This window comes from Ovis aries, chromosome 8 (assembly GCF_016772045.2).
Source record: "Ovis aries strain OAR_USU_Benz2616 breed Rambouillet chromosome 8, ARS-UI_Ramb_v3.0, whole genome shotgun sequence".
NCBI lineage: Eukaryota > Metazoa > Chordata > Mammalia > Artiodactyla > Bovidae > Ovis > Ovis aries.
The window spans coordinates 6,152,379-6,174,349 of NC_056061.1; the positions used below are offsets into that span (position 1 = coordinate 6,152,379).

The 21,971-nt window shown below is 40.6% G+C and overlaps 1 long non-coding RNA gene across 2 annotated transcripts in view; it reads left to right on the forward strand.

The window, feature by feature from the left end:
* The window catches only part of LOC121820141 (uncharacterized), a 28,212-nt gene extending 6,587 nt beyond the window's left edge, over positions 1-21,625 (forward strand). Inside the window, exons 3-4 of one of the 2 annotated variants that reach the window (XR_009601502.1) lie at positions 815-2,522; positions 2,759-21,625. This is a non-coding gene — a long non-coding RNA (uncharacterized LOC121820141). Of the gene's footprint in view, positions 1-814 lie in introns of both variants that reach the window. The other variant, XR_006060563.2, reaches the window with a different exon arrangement.
* Positions 21,626-21,971: the final 346 nt, after the last annotated feature.

The window sequence follows — 21,971 nt, forward strand, 5'->3', positions numbered from 1 at the left end:
ATTTACATATGTTTTGACTTAAAAATTAGACTTTTAACTATTATATAATTTATAGTACATATGTGTTATTTTTGTCTTTTCATTATTTTTCTACACTGAAACTCCTTCAAGTATCATATGCTTGGTACATGATGCAGTATTTTTAAGAACTTTTTTTAAAGAATGTTGCTCAAAGCCTTTGTAAATTGGTGGAACATCACACTTTCACCTGCTCTTTTAACACATTCTGCTGTGCTTAGGCACAGAGCCACCACTAATTGTCCCCTTGTCTAAAATGAACACCGAGACACTTACCAATTAAGACCTTGAGTTACATCAATATTGTCAATTCTGACACACATAAATTGAAATAAAATAAGGTAAAATTGTTTTAATCAGCTGGCTATTTTCATTCGTTTGTTCACACATCCAACAAATTTTTATTAGCTCCTAGCAGGCATTTGACCTAGGAACTAGAAATACAGCCTAGAAATGGTCCTGGCTAGTTGCAAAACAAAACAAAACCCCCCAAACTGACACCTGACTGGTTATTTCACCTATAAAACTCCTTTTTAAAAACATTTGTATTTGGTATATACCCACTTAAAAGAAATTCACTTAGCAAATGTAAAACTTAAGAAATGTGGATGTTAGAATTTCACTTTGAAGAATTATCATGCTTGCCTGACCTCTAGCTTTTTTTTTTTTTTAAATAGAGGTTTTTTTGGTATTTACATATTTGTTCATTTATTTATTTTTGGCTGTGCTGGGTCTTTGTCGGTGCATGCAGGTTACTCTCTAGGGCTTCTCACTGCGGTGGTTTTTCTTGTTGCAGAGTATGGCTTCAGGCGCATGGGCTCAGCAGTTGTGGTGCACAGACTTAGTTGCTCCGTGGCACGTGGAATCCTCTCAGACCAGGAATCAGACCTGTGTCTCCCGCCTTGGCAAGCAGATTCTTTACCACTACACCACCAGGGAAGTACCCTGCCCCCCCCCGCCCCGCCCCACCCTCCACCTTCTAAAACTTCATTTGCCATGGGTCCCTCCACAGAGCTAGATCCCGTAGCTGCTGGCTCCATCTTTGAATCCAATTTGGCACCTTACAGCATGCATGCTGTGTTTGGGTACAAGGGGGATTACGGGGAAAGCTCTCAAAGAGCCTTCACTTCTGCTTTTTGGGAATAGTGTGCTCAGTCGTGTCCAACTCTTTGTGACCCCATGAACTGTAGCCCACTGGGCTCCTCTATCCATGGAATTTTCCAGGCAAGAATACTGGAGTGAGTTGCTGTTTCCTTCTCCAGGGACTCTTCCTGATCCAGGGATCAAACCCACGTCTCTTGTGTCTTTGGCATTGGGAGGCAGACTCTTTACCACTGCGCCACCTGGGAAGAGCCAGAAAAATTATGACTAGTAGATTTTTAGGCAATCTTATGTCAAATGTTTAGATTAGAATCCAGAGCTAGGTTAGACAGGAGGGATTTAAAGAGCTTTTGCCCATCTGGAAGTCCTCATCAGGACAGCTTTGCTGGTATCCCCAGGGATGTGACCCACGTCTAAAGCTTAGGTTTGCCACTGCCCACTGGCCTGAATCCCATCGTGAATAAAACGCATGTTCTAAGACCAGAGCCCTCTCTTGCTTTGCTTTGTAGAATGCTTCTTTCCCAGAGTCTGCTATCCCTAACACCTTGGCAATGCTGAAGTCCTACTACTGGCCAGCAAACTTACCTGGTGCTCAAGTCATCTGCTCTGGATTGTCCATAATCAGGCTCAGCCTGTCTATTAGGAACCCTGGTTACATGGTTTTGAATACTCTGTTTGGCTGGTCTTTCACCTGATGTTGGTGTAATCATTTTCATTCATTCAACAAACATTTATTGAGTGCCAGGCATTGTTCTAGGACCTGGAAATAAGAGCGAACAAAACAGAAAACAAAGCAAAACAATAGATCCTGCCTCCTTGGAGTGTTCTGATATCAGTGTCTGTTCAACTGGGTTCCTACCTCATCTTCCGCAGCTGAATAGTTTCCATACACCTGCAAAGCCTTTTCCAGCTTCCAAATCTTAACAGTCTGCTCTCCCACTGCAGTGAAGGGAACCCTCCTTTTATAAGATAAAGAAGTGTTGTATGAAGAAAGGGCACCTGGCCAAGAGCAAGTATATAGTTGGTAAATACACAGGAGACAATAAACACAACTGTTAAAGTTGAGTTACCAGAAGAGGAACAAAGAAGCAGCAGAGCCATTGGGTTAAGTCAAGTCAGCCGTAATCTGTTGTTAAACAATTACTTGGGAAAAAGCATGTGAGTGAAGCTCAGTTTTACTTCTGTCTTCTTCCGGAGGAGGGTCAAGAGGAGAGAGAAGGAGAGACTCACCAGCAAAAGAAAGAGAAGTCCAGGGTGGGAGGACTCAGTCACTAAATTGTTGCTCAATTCTAATAAATGACATTCCAGTGTGCTGTGGAAAAGCTGCAAATTATATGGCAGATCTAGTCTGTAAAGAAGTGGAATTATGCAGAATTGTTAGAGTGCCAGCTTGCAAGAGATGGGTAAGTCCTGTCCCTATTTTGACAGAGTGGAAGAAGGGAAGTGTTATATAATAAAGACCAGTGGCTTGATGCTAGATTTGTTTCGGGGGTGTAAACTATTCCAGTGTATAAAAGACCTACACACTTGTTTGTTCTTGATCACACCCACAGTGTGGTGGTCTTGGGGTGCTGGCCTTGGACCTAAAGGCACAAGAAGTGGCCCCTGAATCCTCTTTGAGTTTTCCTAATCTTTGCAGAGCTTATTATCCTCCAGATCACTGGCAGGAGACTGGATGTAATTTCCATCCTTCACGTCCTTCTGGGATGTGTTCCAGAATCAGTCTGGGATCTTGTCTTGACTGGGATTGTGCGTGATGGTGATCACAAGTTCCATTTCATCCTTAAGGACCTCTCTTTAGGAGTCAGTGTCTATATTCTCAGGACCAAGTGAGTATACTGTTGCCTCACCCCCTTTCTAGCAGGGATGGCAAAGGTTGTCTTCTGCAGCCCAACAGTGTGGGTGTCAAGAACTCACAGAATGAGCTGGAACTCCTCCGCTAAAGGTATGGTGGTAGTATGTAGGCTTCCTATGGAAGACAGATGTTGAATTTGTGAAGAGTTTGTTTCAAAGTCTCTAGGTCAGGAGCAAACAAACTATGGTCCACGGGCCAAATCTGGCCCGTTGCTTCTTTTTGTAAATTAAGTTCTGTTGCAGTGAAGACTTGCCCATTTATTTATGACTTCTTTTGTGCTATGGCAGCATTTTGGAGAAGTTGCGATGAAGATCATATGGCCTGCAAAAGCCTACTTTTACTAAGTGTAAAATTTACCACATTTAACTATGCTGACCCCTGTTCTAGGAAGAGATATTGGGAACTAGGGCTTAAGTTTCCTAAGAACAGTTAAATGCAGTGAAACTATAAATGCAGTATCGTTTACTAGCTCAAGGAAGTATTTTTGAGGTTTACTAGATATTAATATATATATCAGGGAAATATTCACACTGAGTCCATGGTCTTCACTAAAATCTCAGCAACCGTATCTAAAGTATTTGCTAAAGAAAAGCTATGGCAAACCTAGACAGCATATTAAAAAGCAGAGACATTACTTTGCCAACAAAGGTCTGTATAGTCAAACCTCTTTGTTTTTCCAGTATTCAAACACAGATGTGAGAGCTGGACCATAAACAAGGCTAAACACTGAAGAATTGACTTTTTCAAATTGTGGTGCTGGAGAAGACCCCTGAGAGTCCCTTGGAGAGCAAGGAGATCAAACCAGTCCATCTAAAGGAAATCAGTCCTGAATATTCATTGGAAAGGCTGACGCAGAAGCTGAAGCTTCAATATTTTGGCCACCTAATGTGAAGAATAAAATGGGAAAGACTAGAGATCTCTCCAGGAAAATTAGAGATACTAACAGAATTTTTCATGCAAGTTCAGTTCAGTTCAGTTCAGTCGCTCAGTCATGTCTGACTCTTTGCAACCCCATGAGTTGCAGCACGCAGGCACAATAAAGGACAGAAATGACAAGGACCTAACAGAAGCAGAAGATATTAAGAAGAGGTGGCAAGACTACACAGAAGAACTATACAAAAAAGATCTTCACCATCCAGATAATCACGATGGTATGATCACTCACCTAGAGACAGATATTCTGGAATGTGAAGTCAAGTGGGCCTTGGGAAGCATCACTATGAACAAAGCTAGTGGAGGTGATGGAATTCCAGTTGAGCTGTTTCAAATCCTAAAAGATAATGCTGTGAAAGGGCTCCACTCAATATGCCAGCAAATTTGGAAAACTCAGCAGTGGCCACAGGACTAGAAAAGGTCAGTTTTCATTCTAGTCCCAAAGAAAGTGAAAGAAAGTGAAAGTGGCTCAGTCGTGTCCAACTCTTTGTGACCCCATGGACGGTAGTCTATCAGGCTATGCAGTCCATGGGATTTTTCAGGCAAGAATGCTGGAGTGGGTTGCCATTTCCTTCTCCAGGGGATCTTCCCAACCCAGGAATCGAAACCGGGTCTCCTGCATTGCAGACAGATGCTTTACCGTCGGAGCCACTAGGGAAGCCCAATCCCAAAGAAAGGCAATACCAAAGATGCTCAAACTACCACACAATTGCACTCATCTCACATGCTAGCAAAGTAATGCTCAAAATTCTCCAAGCCAGGCTTCAGCAATATGTGAACTGTGAACTTTCAGATGTTCAAGCTGGATTTAGAAAAGGCAGAGGAACCACAGATCAAATTGCCAACATCCTTTGGATCATAGAAAAAGCAAGACAGTTCCAGGAAAACATCTACTTCTGCTTTATTGACTATGCCAAAGCCTTTGACTGTGTGGATCACATCAAACTGTGGACAATTCTTAGATATAGGAATACCAGACCACCTGTCCTGCCTCCTGAGAAATGTGTATGCATGTCAAGAAGCAACAGTTAGAACCGGACATGGAACAACAGACTGGTTCCAAATCAGGAAAGGAGTTCGTCAAGGCTGTAAATTGTCACCCTGCCTATTTAACTTCCATGCAGAGTACATCATGAGAAACACTGGACTGGATGAAGCACAAAATGGAATCAAGATTGCCAGGAAAAATATCAATAACCTCAGATATGCAGATGACACCACCCTTATGGCAGAAAGTGAAGAAGAACTAAAGAGCCTCTTTATGAAAGTGAAAGAGGAGAGTAAAAATTTGGCTTAAAGCTCAACATTCAGAAAACTAAGATCATGGCATCTGGTCCCATCACTTCATGGTAAATAGATGGGGAAACATTTTTGGGCTCCAAAATCATTGCAGATGGTGACTGCAGCCATGAAATTATAATACTCTTGTTCCGTGGAAGAAAAGTTATGACCAACCTAGACAGCTTATTAAAAAGCAGAGGCATTACTTTGCCAACAAAGGTTTGTCAAAACTATGGTTTTTCCAGTAGTCATGTATGGATGTGCGAGTTGGACTATAAAGAAAGCTGAGCACTGAAGGATTGATGCTTTCGAACTGTGGTGTTGGAGAAGACTCTTGAGAGTCCCTTGGACTGCAAGGAGATCCATCCAGTCTGTGCTGAAGGAGATCAGTCTTGAATATTCATTGGAAGGACTGATGCTGAAGCTGAAACTCCAATCCTTTGGCCACTTGATGCGAAGGACTAACTCCTTGGAAAAGACCCTGATACTGGGAAAGATTGAAAGCAGGAGGAGAAGGGGATGACAGAGAATGAGATGGTTGGATGGCATCACCAATTTAATGGACATGAGTCTGAGTAAACTCCGGGAGTTGGTGATGGACAGGGAGGCCTGGAGTGCTGTAGTCTCTGGGGTCACGAAGAGTCAGACATGACTGAGCAACTGAACTGAACTGAATGTGAAGAACTGACTCGTTGGAAAAGACTTTGAAGCTCGGAAAGATTGAGGACAGGAGGAGAAGGGAGTGACAGAGGATGGGATGGTTGGATGGCATCATTGACGCAATGGACCTGCATTTGAGCAAACTGTGGGAGATAGTGAAGGACAGGGAAGCCTAACACGCTGCAGTCCATGGGGTCTCACAGTTGAGTGACTAACAACAGCAACAATATGCCAATCACTAGGAATATAAAGATGAATAATTTTCTGGTAGAGGATACACGTACAGACAGAAAGGGCAGGTCCAAACAGAGTAGTACTTTCTGTGAGAGGAGTATGTCCAGAATGGTGAGAACTCTGAGGGGAGTTTACCCACCTGAAGAAGATAAGGTGGAAGCTGAGTACTGAAGAATGAGCTGTAAACAGGCCCTCGATGAATCAGCGTATTGCAAGCAGAGGGATCTTCTTCCGCGGGGGTGCAGGAGATGGGGTAGCATGTTCGGTGGGAGCATAAAACTCAGCATGATATTGTTAGAAAGTGCAAAGTGGGAAATGGCAGGAGATGTAGGATGAGTCGAGGTTCAGAGAGGAAAGGTTTTGCCAAGCTGACGAGGGTCACCTTTATCACAGAAGCAAAGAAAACACTATTGAAGTATTTTAATTGCTGGAGAAAAACTGGCATATTTGCAAATTAGAGGAGCCCCTTTGGCAATGATGGGAGTCAAAACAGGAACCCCACAGCCTGGCTTAGGGGTTATTGATAGGATCCAGTGAAGAAGAGGAGGTTAGTGATGGTGTGGGTTGACAGGAGGAGCAGGTTTGAGAAATAAAGGATTTGAGACAGGCGTCATTTAGTGGCATTGGATTTAGTGAAGGAAGAGGGTGATAATCAGGAATAACTCGTAGATTTCCAGCACGGTACCTAGATAAATCACACAGTAGCTGTTACAGGGAATCAGATGGATAATCAGGTTTGGGCACATGAGAGATAATGAATTTGCTTCTGAACACGTTGATGTGAGGAACTTGTAAGTTATCTATTTGGAGATTTCCAAGAAGCAGTTACATAAGCGATCTTGAAACTTGGGAAGATGGGGCCAGTCAGCCATCGTTGTATACACAGTGGCTTAAAATACAGAAGAGCAAGCAGATTAGAAAAGCACAGATCCAAGAGGAACCATCGAGAAATCTAATGTTTTTGAGTGAAGAGCTGAGAAGAGTAACCTATACAAGAGATAAAGAAGGAACTTTGAAAAGTCAGGAAGGGGCTCATTTTCCATAAGTTACTTACAAAAAATGGATAAATATAAAAGTAAAATCAGGCAAATTGAAACTGTTTCTCAATGCACCAATTCATGCCCCGTGTCAGCCTGGGTAGAGGACACTCACAGAGCGAAGAAAGACTCCTCATTTCAGTCAGGATTTCAGTCAATGTCTCAGACAAAAGACACCTCCTTAAACATCTAGACTGTGGTAAGTTGGGGTCTTCCCAGGTGGTGCCACTGGTAAAGAACCCACCTGCCAATGCAGGAAGCATAAGTGATAAGGGCTTAATCCCTGGGTTGGGAAGATCCCCTGGAGGAGGTCATGGCAACCCACTGCAGTGCTCTTGCCCGGAGAATCCCATGGATAGAAGAGCTGGGAGGCTTATAGTTCATAGGGTCACAAAGAGTCTAACATGACTGAAGCAACTCAGCCTGCACACAAGCTGAGGGGAATACAAAATATACTCGATAAAAGACTTAGGATGTGAGAAAATATTGACTGACTGGAGCCACAAGCCCTATCTACCAAAATAAAATTTAGGAAGGATCAATGTTTCAGTGGCAAAAAACAGGATGGGAAAACGTGACTTAGCAACTGACTGTAGAAGCGAAAATACTTAGAGGAACTAGTTGATAATTAACTTTTGGAGTCAAGAAGTGGCTGCCAAGAAGAGGTAAGATGAGTCGACTGATTGGCTTGGAGCCTAGTGTCTAGAACAGTGCTTCTCCAGCTTTACTACCTGTGAGAGTCAGCTGGAGAATTGTTACACCACCTTCTGTTCAAGCCACGCTCGGTACTCATTAACTCAGAATCTCTGGGAGAGGGCAGGGCTTAGGCATCAGTATTTTTTTTTAAAACTCCCCAGGTGATTTCAAAGTGCAGCCAGATTTGAGGGCAAGCAGATAGAACTGAAAACAGAAAATAAAATAATGGTTTTTACCTGGAAGCAGGAGACATTGGAGTCACCTGGGTGTTGTGTTTTTCAAAATACAAATGACAGACCCCTTCTTCCCAAGGTTCTGATAAGCCTTTGGGGTTGGGGTTCTAATGTACCACCCTATTCCACCTTGTTGAGAACCACTGGTCTAGACTATCTCTACCCTGTCCTACTCAGGCGGCACCTAATGTCCTGACTCCTCTCTTTAAAAACGCTATAGATTAAAATTCTCACATTGAATGTGATGTGGCCACAGGTTGCATCTTTGGTCATGGGGGGCAGGGAGCATGGTAGGGGCTGGAGGGATGGACAGGAGGTGGGGGGAGCTAAAAAGTGAAAATATTATCAATATTTTAAAATCAAATTTCATATGAGCTTGACTTTCAGGTTCCCTTAGAAACTTGTTCTGTTGCTCAGTTGTGTCTGACTCTGCAACCCCATGGATGCAGCACGTCAGACTTCCCCGTCCTTCACTATTTCCTGGAGTTTACTCAAACTCATGTCCACTGAGTTGGTGATGCCATCTAAACCATCTCATCTTCTGTCCCCCTCTTCTCCTCTTGCCCTCAATCTTTCCCAGTATCAGGGTCTTTTCCAGTGACTCAGCTCATTGCATCAGATGGCCAAAGCATTGGAGCTTCAGCTGCAACATCAGTCCTTCCAACGAATATTCAGGGTTGATTTCCTTTAGGATTGACTGGCTTGATCTCCTAGCTGTCCAAGGGACTCTCAGGAGTCTTTTCCAACACCACAGTTTGACTATACAGATCTTCGTCAGCAATATGATGTCTCTGCTTTGAATACACCGTCTAGGTTTGTCATAGCTTTTCGCCAGCGAATCTGAGCCCACCTCCCCGCTGCAGTAGTCATTTGGAGCTGAGTGCCTGCCACCCTCTTTGGAACAGGCCTGTGCTCTCCAGCCCTCAGTTCACTTCTTTCCGTTTATCAGACAAGCTCCCAGCAATGCTCACGTTGGCCGCCCCTCCTATAGACCAAGGAATCAAGTTCTGGGAGAGGAAGCAGGAAGGTGAAAAAATTCTCAAAATCATGTCATATAAGCAGTACTTTGAAATATCTGGAGTATTAGATAGAACACTCAGGAGGATTCTTCACATTCTTGGTGCAGTGTCATCTGAAGGAGGATTGGATCCAAAATGCTTGGGTCCAAAATGAAGAACTAGGAGCACTGTGTAGAACTACTGGGAGACCTATCTGAACTCCATCTCCCAACTAATTTTCCAGTTAGCAAGACTGTCTAAACAGAAAGAAAAGGCTTTAGAGACAGTGAATTCTCAGTCATGGAGATGTGTTAGGCTCAATTTCTGACACCTCTGTCAGGCTTGGGATGGGCAAAGGGGTGGGAATGATAGACTTGAAATTGAGTGGTGTTGGATCACAATGAAAACATGGTTTGAGTTCAAATTGCCAATCCAAAGGGAGTTCAGCAGAGTCAAATGGGATGGGAATTAGGCAGAGTAGTTGGAACAACTGGTATTAAGAGGGTGATCTGGAGCAATTCCTGAGTTTGGGGGAAGGAAAGGAAAGTGAGGGTAAATGGTAACACTAACTGGTCTTTCTATCTTAGGCATGGTTGGGTGCTGAGTGCTAAAAGGCCAGACAGCCCTGAGGGAAGTGGGTGGGGGATTCCCAAGTGTTGTGTGAGACGTGACTTTAATGTGCTTTCTCAGCCGTGGTTCTGGTTCCAGCTTCGACGGTCACCACACCTGAGAGAGAGCCAAGAATAATTGCCTTTCCTGGTTATGAATGTGTGTTTTGAGATGAAATTAGAGCATTTGACTGTCTTCAAACATTTGTAATCTTTTTGAATTATATGAAAAATAAGGTTAGGGATGAGTTTGCCATCTGCTAGTACACTCATTTCAAAACTGAAAAACCCATGCTCATGAGACGTAGGACTTTTTCTTTAAAATATGTCCTTATGTGTTTCTGAATGCAAAATACTTGCTCTTTGCAAAAAAAAAAAAAAAAAAAAAAAGAATCACAATTAAGAAAATTAAAATAACCCACAGTTGTGTCACCTGGAGATAAAGTGCTACATAATTTGGAACACATGTACTTTTTCCTTGTGCATGTTTTAAAAAATTTAAACATGAAAACATATTAAATAAACTGAAAATTATAGCTTTTTCGTTTACGATATCTCCAACTTTGGCTACATAGTTAAGTATGGGGGGTGAACAGAATGGTGGAAAGGGTGTGCCTTGTTCTGGAGTTAGCTGCTCAAGTTTTGAGTCCACCATGTAGCCTTTCTGTGTTTCCATTTTTCATCTAGAAAATGAAGAAAATAATAGTTCAGTGTCATCATAGATTGTGGATATTAAATAACATAAGCCATGTGAAGTCCTTCAAAGAGTGAAACAAATTTAATGACTGTATAATATCTAATTGTGTACATACATCATAATATAGTGAAGCAATTTTATCTATTATACCACATTTATTTTATAATTTTTGGATTTTTAAAAAATATATTTTTAATTGGAAGATAGTTGCTTTACAATATTGTGTTAGTTTCTGCCATCCATCAACATGAATCAGCCACAGGTATTCATATGTCCCCTCCATTTTGAACCTCCCTGCCACTGCCCACCCCATCCCACGCCTCTAGGTTGTCACAGAGTACCAGGTCTGAGCTCCCTGTATCATACAGCAAATTCCCACTGGCTATCTATTTTACATATAGTAATGTATATGTTTCAATGTTACTCTTTCAATTCGTCCCTCCCTCTCCTTCCTCCCACCCCTGTGCCCACGGATATGTTCTCTATGTCTGCATCTCCATTGCTTCCCTGCAGATAGGTTCATCATTACCGTCTTTCTAGATCCCTTACATACGCGTTAATATACAATATTTGTTTTTCTCTTTCTGACTTACTTCACTCTGTGTAATAGTCTCTAAGTTCATCTACCCCATTAGAACGGACTCAAATGTATTCCTTTTCATGGCTGAGTAGTATTCCATTGTGTGTGTATATATATATACACACTACAACTGTCCATTCATCTGTTGATTGGACATCCAGGTTGCTTCTATGTCCTAGTTATTGTAAATAGGGCTGCAGTGAACATTGGGGTGCATGTGTCCTTTTCAGTTATGGTTTCCTCAGAGCATATGCCCAGTAGTGGGATTGTTGGGTCATCTGGTAGTTTTACTCTTAGTTTTTTAAGGAATCTCCGTACTATTCTCTATAGTGGCAATATCAATTTACATTCCCATCAAAAATTCATAAGGGTTCCCTTTTCTCTACACCCTCTCCAGCATTTATTGCCTGTAGATTTTTTGATTATGGCCGTTCTGAATGATGTGAGATGGTACCTCATTGTAGTTTTGATTTGCATTTCTCTAATAATGAATGATGTTGAGCATTTTTTCACACGTTTATTATCCATCTTTGAATATGTTTTCTTTGGAGAAATGTCTGTTTATGTCTTATGCCCACTTTTCAATTGGGTTATTTTTGTGGTATGTAGCTGCATGAGCTTATGTATTCTAGAGATAATCCTTTGCCAGTTGTTTCATTTTTTATTTATTTTCTCCCAATCTGAGGGTTGTCTTTTTATCCTGTTTGTAGTTTCCTTTACTGTTCAAAAGCTTTTTAAGTTTAATTAGGTCCCACTTGTTTATTTTTGTCTTTATTTCCATTATTCTAGGAGGCGGGGCTAGAGGATCTTGCTGTGATTTATGTCCAGGAGTGTGCTGCCTATATTTTCCTCTAGAATCTTTATAGTTTCTGGCCTTACATTTCAGTCTTTAATCCATTTTGAATTTATTTTTGTTTATGGTATTAGGAAGTGTTCAAATTTTATTCTTTTATGTAGCTGTCCAGCTTTCCCAGCATCACTTTTTGAAGAGGCTGTCTTTTCTCCACTGGATAATCTTGCCTCCTCTGTGGGTTTTTCTCTGGGCCTTCTATATTGTTTCATTGGTCCATATTTCTGTTTCCGTGCCAGTACACAAAACTGACTGTAGCTTTGTAGTATAGTCTGAAATCAGGAAGGTTCATTTTGCATTTAGGTTTCTCCTAACTCTAGATGTTATTATAGGTTTGACTTTTTAAGATGCTGACATGAGTTACCTGAAAGTCACATCAATAAATAATTAATAATTCTATGTTTAAAAGAGCACAGAATTAGTAATATTTTTCCAGATTAGAAGGGTTAGTAATTCAGAACTCCCTTTCTCTTCAATGTCAGCTCATTGTTTAGCATATTATTTAGAAATAAGAATAATGCTTTGTGCTTTGCCAGCATGAATAATTCATAAAATAAGCATTTTATTCAAAGAAAACTGTTAAATTACTTTTTAAAAGAGATGAAACAAAAATTTTTAGTAATTTTTATAGCTGGTCTCAACTAATAATAAATGGACAATTAAAATGTATGTAGGGAAATTTTTAGATCATTATATTCAACAAAAGCAGAAAATATATTTTTAAGTTGCACATAGACCATTTACCAAGATAGACCTATTCCGGGTAATAAAAATATCTCAAATTTAAAAGTATTCAGATCACATAATGTTCTCTGACCACACTGGAATTAAATTAGAAATCAACAGAAACATGTGTGAAAAATATGCAGATATTTGGCTGGCATCAATCAACCATCAATTGAAGAAACCAAAAGGGACATGAGAAAATATTTTGAACTGATTGAAAATGAAAACGCAACCCATCAACATTTGCAGTATTCCTTTAAGGCAGTATGAAAGGAGAAAAATTACAGAACTCAATATCTATGTTAGAAAGAAGAAAGGTCTCAAATTAATGTAATGCATTTAGAATTGCCAAAATATTGTTTAAAAAAAGGAACAAAGGTAAAGGGTCAACACTACCTGATTACAAGACTTATTCTAAAGCTACAGTAATCAAAACTGAGATATGACACTGAAATTAATGATTCATTGAAATAATAAATTAAGTTTCATTGAAGTAAAAACAATTTTGCTCTTCAAAATATACCATGAAGAAAATGAAAAGATAATCCACAATCTGGGAGAAAATCTGCAAATCACATTTCTGATAAAGAACTTATTCCAGATTATATATATATATATATAGAACTCTCAAAATTAAACAATAAGAAAACAACCTAATAAAAACCGGGTGAAGGATTTGAATAGACAGTTCGTTTGAATAGACAGTTCATCAAAGAAGACAGGTGATGTCTTCATATGCTTAGAGGCATATGAAAAAATACTGAACATCGTTAGTCATTAGGGAAATGAACACTAAAACCACAATGAGATACCACTATACAGCTATTAAGATGGCTAAATCTAAAAAGACTGATCTTATCCAGTGTAAAGCAACTGGAGCTGTCATAGACTGCAGGTGAAATGCAAAATGGCACAACCTCTTCAGAAAACAGCTTCAGTTCAGTTCAGTTCAGTCACTCAGTCGTGTCCGCCTCTTTGCAGCCCCATGAACCGCAGCATGCCAGGCCTCCTTGTCCATCACCAACTCCTGGAGTCCATCCAAACCCATGTCCATCGAGTCGGTGACGCCATCCAGCCATTTCATCCTCTGTCTTCTCCTTCTCCTCCTGCCCCCAATCTCTCCCAGCATCAGGGTCTTTTCCAATGAGTCAACTCTTCACATGAAGTGGCCAAAGTATTGGAGTTTCAGCTTAGCAGTTTCTTAAAAAGCAGTTTCTTACACCTCCCACTGAACTAGTCATTTTTCTCTTATCTATCCAGGATATAAGAAATCATCGACCTAGAGACTGTTATACAGAGTGAAGTAAGTCAGAAAGAGAAAAAACAAATATCAAATGTTAGCATTTATATATGTGGAATCTAGAAAAATGGTAGAGATGATCTTATTTGCAAAACAGAAATAGAGACATGGATGGAGAGAAAAAGCATATGGACACCAAGGTGAGGGGACCTGGGTAGGATGAATTTGGAGATTGAGATTGACGTGTGTGTGTGTGTGTGTGTGTGTGTATACATACTGTTGATACTATGTATAAAATAGATAACTAATGAGAATCTACTGTATAGATTAGGAAACTCTACTCAGTGCTCTTTGGTGACCTAAATGAGAAGGAAATCCAAAAAAGAGGAGCTATATGTGTATATATAGCTAATCCACTTCATCATACAGTAGAAACAAACACTTATAAAGCCAATATACACCAATAGAAGTTAATTTTAAAAAAGAAAGCATATGCTCATACAAAGTAGTTGATTGTGTGTCAATAACACCGCAATAAAATTGTGCAAAAACAAAAGCAAACTTACGTATGCCTCCTTTTGATCTCTGTGCCCAGGTTTCATAGCACACATGCTTTCGAGCTGCTGCTGCTACTGCTAAGTCACTTCAGTCGTGTCCAACTCTGTGTGACCCCATGGACGGCAGCCCACCAGGCTCCCTCATCCCTGGGATTCTCCTGGGAATCATTAACTGGTCAGCATATAGAAAACTGTGATCACTGAGTTTCCTTCATGGAAACATCTTCAGGGACTGAAGACAGCCTCCCGATCATGCTTGCTCTCTCACTTAGGAGCTAGTACAGCCAAAACTCACCTATCCTTCCTCCCAGCAATGTCAGAGAGAAGATTCTGGGGCAGAAACCATCTGTCATGCAAGATAGTTGGCAATATCAAAGCATCTCACCCCAGGCCTGGTGTCAAGTATGTATTTGAATACTGAAGTGAACTGAGTGGAATCACAATGTTCTTAACCATGGTTATTGCATCTCCTCATAGGTATACTTTGGCCTAATAAGAAGCTTGTTAACTCAGGTAACTTTTGCTTTTGGATCCAAGATGTGCAGTTCCATAGCAGATACATTATCTACTCAAATTCCCAACCTTTTTGCAAGTTCCTGACAATGATACTGGAGTATTTGGCAACTGAGCATGACCATCTAGAATCTCGGTCAACAGGCTGTGTCTCATCTTCCTATGACTGCAAACTCCTAACTCTATAGCTTATGAACCAACAGTCAGGTTGGTTGTCTGGATCTTTTGCATCATTCTTATAACCCTGCCTTACTGCTCCCACAGGCCCATCATAATGGTTTTCAACTCTGTCCACAGCAACTCCTACCAAAACAAACAAAACGCAACCAAAGGCAGAACAGGCTAAAATTACCTTCTCAGTTGTTCTTAACCCTAGTTGCATATCAGAAGCATTTGGAAAAAATTTTTAAGAGATAGAGGTACCTTTAACTGATACTATTTTTATGATGTATGATGTTTGTATCACTTCTCTTTTGTTTTATTTCATTGTAATTATTATTTTTATTATTTGGCCATGCCACATGGCTTGCATGATCTTAGTTCCCCCACCAGGGATTGAACCTAGGCCCTTGGCAGTGAAAGCGTCCTAACCACTGGATCACTAGGGAATTTCCTTTAATGGACAAATTTGAAAATTCCTTCTATCCCACCCTCTCCTACTTTAAATTTTTTTAAGTTTAAATTTATAAATTAAAAAAAATTTTTAAGTTTTCAACTGAAGTACAATATTATACAACTTTCAGATGTACAGCATAGTTATTCACAATTTTTAAAGTTATTCTCCCTTTTTAGTGTGATAGTACTTATATGCAGAACCTAAAAAAATACAACACACTAGTAAATATAACAAAAAAGAGACAGACCCACAGATACAGAGAACAAACTAGCATTTACTAGAGGGAAGAAGGAAGGGGGAGGGGCAAGGAAGAAGTAGGGGATAAAGAGGTACAAACTATTAAGTATAAAATAAATAAGCTGTAAGGATGTATTGAACAGCAGAGGAAATACAGTCATCTGAAGGGATTATAAAAGCATGATGGGTCCCACCTCACGGCAATTAAATCAGAGTCCTGGGGGTGACCCCTCCACGTGAGGTTTTTCTTTTTTTAAGTTCCATGGGAAATTCTAATGTGAGCTACTGCAGAAACACTGCTGTGTTGATGGCATCTTTTTCTATGAAAAGTCAGCAGTTTCTCTACATTTTGGAAAACCAACCGACTGCCTTTGTTCTAGCCTCTACAACTGCGTATTCCTAGAAGGCCAAGTTCTCTCATTGGTTATATACAGGTCATGGTGGTTACAGGAAAATTTGTCCTGTAATTAAGAATAAAATGAAACAATTTCTGTAGAAAATTATGTTGTTACCTTACAGTAAATTATACTTTTCATGGAGAAATTATAGAAAAAGAATTTGGCATTGGCCAGAATAAGGTAATGCTTAATTTTTAAATTATGTAATTAAAAGATAATTAGCTAAATAGGTAATAATTTGGCTAATTGCAGTGATTAAATGATTGCTTCCATAATGTAAATTACTTTCCACTATAGTCAGTGCTTTAAAATATTTTCTAAACATCTAGTGGTATCTTAAATGGTCTATATTTGGCTGATGGTTTCCCTGTGACCAATTTGTCAGTTAAACCAAGGAAGAGACTGGAAAACCAGTCATCCAGGGCTGCGGGGGTCTGTCAGCATTATCTCCAGTGGGAGCCTGGAAAGGAGACTCTGCAGGTACTTGGACTCATGGCTGGTGTGCCAAGTACTGGCTTTGTATTTTGAAAAACTCTTGAGTCTCAGTTTCTTCTTCTGTGAGAAGGGAGTAGTAAAACCTGCCTTGCCAGAATGTTGCCTCCATATGCACAGTAATAAAGCCCTTAGCATAATACTTGACATAGATAATACTCATAGAATGAGAATAATCATCTTTTTAAAATTAATTTATTTTAATGGAAGGGTAATTACTTTACAATATTGTGATGGCTTTTTGCCATACATCAACATGAATCGGCCACATGAAGTTATATATTCTTTGCATCGGATTTTTCTTATACTGCTCCCGCCACTTTATTTGACCATCAGGAGGACCTAGGATCTATGGAGTCACAGGGGCACCGCAGAGTTGGCTGGGTCACTGGATTCCGGGTGACAGGTCCTTGTACTGCATGATGGAGTGCCAGGTGGGGGTGAGGCTACACTTATGGGGTCTGGGTGCCTCCTCCACTGAGGAGGGCTTGGGAATTGAGGTCATCCTTGCCATCAACGTTGAAAGGCGATCCACCAGTCCATAAAGCTAGCTGCGCAAAGCCAAATCCTGGATACAAGCAGACGTCACAGTGGAAATCAAGCCTATTTAACAAAACTTCCTGCAGAGATTTGACTTCTATTTTCTGCTATTAGGGAAAAACATGTCTTCCTTTTGTTTTCTATTTTGTTTTCCCTTCCTGACTTTCTTTATCTGATAGGATACACACAAATTGAAATTCAGCCAATATTCTGCATCCAAGTGGAGAAGAATGAGTAACTTAGCTTCAGTCATAGATTTACATCTGGAAAGGCTCGTCTAGATTCGGGATTTTTCAGATGAGTTCTCAGTCTCCGGAGTGAAGTGACTCAGAGGGTGAAATCAAATGGCTAAGGGCTCCACAACCCACCTGCTGTTTCCCTACTTCAAATTAAGGCATGCCGCTTTGATCTATTTTATAGGTTGGAGTAAAATCCTACTTGCAAAATCCTGCTTGCAAGAAAAGGAGTCTAGTACTAAAAATGTGGAAAGCTAGAGCATTAGTAACATTTAGATTTTATAAATGGAACTTAGAGAGGTAAACTTGCTTGAAGTCACACGTTTAAAAGCTAACAGAACAAGGACTGGTAATTAGTTCAGGTTTTCAGTGCCTGGACGCCATCCCCTATATTATGTTGCCCCATAAAAGATAGGGAAAGGCAGGCAGAAAAACATGGCACACTTACCAGGCCATGGCTGCGAACACACGGCAAGAGAAATCTTCCAGCAAACTAAAGGGCAACAGTTAATAATGGAGTTATCATCTGGAAGGAAAACCATACAAAAGAGGGCCACAGAAGGGCATGTTTCCACTTCATTTCTCTCCTCCATTGGAAGCTTTCTGTTGTATTGCCAATTAAGTGGCATGATTTGGGAGAAGGCTCTTTAGAGACCATACAAACGCTTGTATGTCATTAACTAGAAATGGGGAAAGGACCCTGTAACAGTTTCATGACAGGTCCTCAGGATCATATTACCGAGACACTCAAGTGGGTATATTGCTCACTGTTGAGCCTTAGGATGCCTTATTTATGATATTGCCCCATGTGACACTTAGCTATAGTATTAATGGGCAACCAATATCTGCCAAAAGGATGCACCTTTCTCAAAGGTATTGAATGGACTCCCATGGTTTCCATCAGCAATAATCCACGCACTTTTCCCCTGCTTTACTTGGTTATGACCGTGGACTTTAGTTCTGTTCTACACTGAGAATATCACTTCAAGGTATGAGTTGCTCTACTCTAGGAATCTTGATTTATCTATTAGTCTGGGTATGGCCTCATATCTCAGCATCTCCACCATAATCTCAAGCATTCCCACAAATCCATCCCCAGTTAACACACAGCTAAGTCAAACAGACTGCTTGCCTCTCCCCAGTTCCAGAAGCAGGCTTCTGTTCATAAATTCCTCCTATCTACTGGTTCCAGTGCTGCTGAGGAGAAATCCTCAGTATTTATTTGTGTGTGTGTGTGTGCGTGCAAGAGAGTGTGCACGGGTGCTCAGTCCCTTAGTCGTGTCTGACTCATTGTGACACCACGGACTGTAGCCCACCAGGCTCCTCTGTCCATGGAATTTTCTAGGCAAGAATACTGGAGTGGGTTGATCCCAGGGGATCAACCAGGGGATCAACCAGGGGATCTTCCCCACCCATCAATCGAACCCATGTCCCTTGCATCTCCTGCACTGGCAGGCGGATTCTTTCCCACTGCACCGCCTGGGAAGCCCATTTATAGGGTAAGCGGATGCAGTGTGCTCAGTGAAACGAACACAGGCAGAGCATCTGCACAAGCGGATAGCAAAGTAGTCAACGGGGGTCAAGAAATGGGGCTCAGCCGGTGGTGAGTTTTGAGTGTCAGGACTGGTAAAAAGTTGCCATTCCCTGGTTCACTGTGGTTTTGCCGATGCAGCCACAGAATCCCTCCCAAGGCAGAACTGCAGGTGGAAGCGAGCGCATGTACTAATGATTCTCTTTAGTGCCACACTGCATTTTGAGAGACTTGCAGATCGCTATTGCTAAAACCTCCATCTAGATCCTTCTCCCTTAATTCAATGACACTTAATATGATTCTAATTGGCAATGTGAGGCTTTTTTTTTTTTAAGGAATAAAATAAAGACAAAAGGCAATCATGTTGTTAGCAAGAAATATTCAGTATAACGTACTTTGAATTGTTTCAACATTATAACTTAACTAAATTGACCTTGGTTATTACACCAATTGAATAGAGATGTATTACTCTAATTTAACAAAGGAATGAAAGAATCATTAAAACATAAAATTTATGCATGCACCCAGCTAACTACCTCTCTGTAGTTAAATGTAATTGCAGTTTTCCAGCAGGAGAATTTGTGGAGGATGAAAGTGCAAAGGAATAAAAGCTTGGGAAAGTAGCTCCAAATGGATAGAAAATATAAAGTCAATTATCTCAATGCCAAATATCTGTGTCTTATGAAAAATTGGAGATCTGCTGAACTTTAGAAGTATTTACTTTGTGTTTTTCAGACATGTTCTCAGTGTCAGTGGAAGAATAACATGTAAAGAAGAATTGTATCACATTTGTCTTGTAATATTGAGCTGGGAAGTGTTTAAAGAGTTCATTTGGTCCAACCCTCTGTGTCCAGTCAGATGGCTACTCCAAAAACTACAGGTACTGCTTGAAATCAGTGGTTCCCATCTACTTTCGCCACCTCTTTTTTTTATGTAAAAACAAACAACCAAACAAAAAAGGAAGATGTTTTTCATTGTGAATCTTAGAATTTATTCAAAGAAAAGTTATCTCAAATGGTACATATTTCAGACTCAGTTTTAAGTCTTTTATTTTTATTTTTTCTAGTTCACATGATAACAATACTAAGAAAGGGATCAGGTAATCAGCAATGCTCTAACATTTTCCCAACAGCTATTAATTTAGCTTTACATGTATATATTAAAAAATAATTGATATAAAGGGGGATTCATCTGAATTAAAAGCACTGAAAGAAAAAGAAAATTGCAAAAGAAAATCCTAGTGGTGTTCATTCAGCCATCATCCAGAGGAGGCGTGTTGTTTACCAGACCTAATATATTCAGATCACATTGGGCATGGCTATCTATTCTGAGATCTATGTATCAGGAAGACTTAGCTTGCATATATTAAACTTGAAATTCAATTGGCCGCTGATTTAACACTCATCAGAAAATTTCTTTGATCATTTGGACTTCCATGAATCTCTGCTTACAAAGAGAAAGTAACTTTGCGTTGGACAGACCATAAAACACATGATCAGAGTCATATCTAATGTTTTATTCTGAGAGAGCACAGCCTCTAGAAATTCTTGTGCGTAGGAAAAGGGGGAAGCCAATTCGGTTCTCTAACTGCAAATAATGGCCCTAAGGAGCCACACCTGGGCCACGCCTGCGCAGACATAGCCGGGAGCCAGATAACGAAACTCTACCCGGATAGGGTTCAGTCTTTTTGAGAGGGCATGCTTCTGAGAGCCTGGTGGGCTGCCGTCTATGGGGTCGCACAGAGTCGGACACCACTGAAGCGACTTAGCAGCAGCAGCAGCAGCAGCCTCTGAGATGCTTCTGGAGTGAGTGAGTCGTCAAGAGTTGTTGGCGAATCCTATGGGTGAGGAGCCATGCTTCCAGGAACTTTGGGGGCTTTTCAGTCTTAGAAGCCCTTTCACAATTGAGATTCTCCATTTTTAAAGCCCCAGAGGCAACCTGCAAAGGTATGGATCCTCATTAATTTCTGATGTATGTTGTATATCTGCAAGAGACCTAGATTCTATGCATTGTTTCAGATTTGAGATTTTACACTTTTGTATCTTATTAATGGTAGGGGAGGGGATGTTTGTTGGAGGAATGTTTGCCGTTAGTAAAGGTGGATTGGATGGGAATTTCTAAGTGGATCTGATTGAATTCTCTGATGAATAGGTGATGCTTTACCTCTACACCTATAGTTCTCCCACTAAGACCTGTGCTTTCTGTTTGGACATATGGCCACACTCAGGATTTTTCTGGTTTTTACTTATTTTTATTTATATCCTGGCGGAGTTAATGATCTTCAGGGAGTACTTGTGTGTTCAATGGAGAGCTAGAGAGTGGCTCTGGAGATAATGTGTTTAATTAAACTAAAAATTCTCCAGCACCTGTCTATGGAAGCTGGTACCGCAGAATGCTTGTTCCTCAAACAAATCAGGGATACATTTCAATCTATATCCACCAGAGCCTGTACATTATGGTTATTTCTCTTCGGCGTACTGTATTGGGGTCGATGTGGGTGGAAAGGTAGAGGGAAGGCCAAGAAGGAAAAAAAAGAACACACACACATAAATCTGAATAATATATTCACGTCTATAATATGTAAAACTTAAGATGCGTCAGAAATGGCGGATAAATTGACAGATTTTTCAAATGCCTCTTTTGCATGTAACAACTATGTGTTTGTTCTTAATACATTTTTTTGTTGATGCAAAGAACTATAGTGATATCTTGATCTCACGCTTACAACTGGAAATAAATTCTACATGTTCACATTGTATCCTTTAAAAGTGTAATCGTTTGGGTCTAATGGATGCTTCGATGTGCTGCTCCAATGTTGACATTCAGTTCAGTCAGTTCAGCTCAGTCGTGTCTGACTCTTTGTGACCCCATGAATCGCAGCATGCCAGGCCTCCCTGTCCATCACCAACTCCCGGAGTTCACTCAGACTCACGTCCATCAAGTCTGTGATGCCATCCAGCCACCTCATCCTCTGTCGTCCCCTTCTCCCCCTGCCCGCAATCCTTCCCAGCAACAGGGTCTTTTCCAATGAGTCAACTCTTCTCATGAGGTGGCCAGAGTACTGGAGTTTCAGCTTTAGCATCATTCCTTCCAAAGAAATCCCA